Source organism: Mastomys coucha, unplaced genomic scaffold, assembly GCF_008632895.1.
Source record: "Mastomys coucha isolate ucsf_1 unplaced genomic scaffold, UCSF_Mcou_1 pScaffold20, whole genome shotgun sequence".
In the NCBI taxonomy this organism is placed as follows: Eukaryota; Metazoa; Chordata; class Mammalia; order Rodentia; family Muridae; genus Mastomys; species Mastomys coucha.
The window spans coordinates 81,159,084-81,160,970 of NW_022196903.1; the positions used below are offsets into that span (position 1 = coordinate 81,159,084).

The following is a 1,887-nucleotide window of genomic DNA, read 5'->3' on the forward strand; positions in this document are numbered from 1 at the left end:
TATCACACAAAATGGCCCCTAGCCCAGATCCTGATAAATACTTTGTTCCTTGATGAAGCCACATGAGCCTGGCTTCTATGGCCTGCATTTTTCTGTTTCTTCTGATTTTTCCAAATCCCATCAGAATGACACATTAGGTTCTGTCTAAAGCGTTCAAGAACTTTTCTAGCCCAAAATTGCAAACACATCCACATTTCCCCACAAGGTGGTTGCAAAGGCCTAAGAACCACACGGTGCAGTTAACTACAACGGTGGCCCCAGTTCTCAGCACCAGCTCTCTCTCGGCCACTCACCATGATGTGACAGAAATGCCTGTCCAACGTCAGTCTCAGAAGGAAAGATTGGTTTTGGTTCACACAGTCAGGGTCTTGCATACCAACTTTCTCTAAACTGAAACATTCCACCCTCGAGGAACTCCACAAGTTTTAAAAGGAGACTCATTAAGACTTAGGGTCAGTGTTGGGGCGAGCTTTGAGGTCTCCTATGCTCAGGCTCTGCCCAATATGGAACACAGGCTCCTCTTGGCTTCCTTCAGACCAAAATGATGTTGGCTCCTCCAGGCACCACGTCTGCCTGCCTGGACGCTGCCATGCTTCCCATCATGATGATATTGGGCTGAACTTCTGAAACTAATATGGTTTCTAGTTTTAGGGTTTCTGAATTACAAGTGTTACTGGGCTTTGCTGGACGGAATAAAAGTGGGCACAAGCATGACCTCTTGATGAGGTCTTGCTTATTGAAGAGTGGCTGCAGCCCTGCGGTTCAGATTAAAATTTGAGAATTATATAGAGGCCGATACCCATAGACAGTTGAAAGACTTTCTGATCTATCCTCAATAAAAACATCATTTTATTTGAAAATGAAAATGAAAAAACATTTTCAATTTGGATGGTAGTTCATCCTGACTTGGCCGTGGCTGGAATCTACTTCAATTACACCTCATTCATCATCACCTCCTGTTGGTCCTGTGCTGCTTCAAGACACTAAGCCTACCTTTGAGATGCATCAGCCATCTCCTCCCATTCCTCCTGTCCATCCTGATGTGCAGTTTAGAAACCTGCCCTTCTATGACGTTCTTGATGTTCTCATCAAGCCCACGAGTTAGTTCAAAGCAGTATTCAGCGGTTTCAAGAGAAGTTTCTTTTATTTTTATTTTTGCTTTGACACCTCAGCAAGTTAGAGAGATATGCATTTCAAGGGAATTTTTGCCAGGTGGCCAGAAAGACTGTACTGTCCAAGTCCAGCTGTGACCTTGCTTGGCAAAGACCAGTTGCCCTCAAGGAGATAACTATTCCAATAATTTGTATATAAAAGTAAATGGGAAACTCTTTCCTTTGCCTGGCTCTGCACCACCACCTAAAAATGGGATTGAACAGAAGCGCCCCGGACGCCCCTTGAATGTTACATCTTATTTAGGTTGTCTTCAGCTGTGCCAAATCAGATTTCTATTTCTTGGGCATCTGAAAGACTTACTCCAAGTCTGTCTATCTTGTCCAACAGCTTACATCAGCTGTGTTATTACAGAGATTAAAAATGAAAGGTATTAGAAATCCTGATCATTCCAGAGCACTAGGTAAAGAAAAACCTACTACAGACCCTGATAGTGAAATTGTTACAACTAGTCTTCGGGTGTCCTTGATGTGCCCTTTAGAAAAAGGAGGCTGACAGTCCCATGCTGTGCAGTGACTTGTACACATCTGCAGTGCTTTGATGCTGCCCTTTATCTTCAGATGAATGAGAAGCCCACCTGGATCTGTCCTGCTTGTGACAAAGATGCTGCCTATGAGAGTCTGATACAAGATGGGCTTTTGATAGAAACTCTCGTGTTGGAGTTTTTCATTTATTACTCTTTGGAGGGCTGGATTTGTGGAAATATATTGTGTGAAT

General features: G+C 43.4%; 1 pseudogene; it reads left to right on the forward strand.

Annotated features, from left to right (window-relative positions):
* The first annotated feature begins 634 nt into the window (after positions 1–634).
* The window catches only part of LOC116099954, a 9,390-nt pseudogene continuing 8,137 nt past the window's right edge, over positions 635–1,887 (forward strand).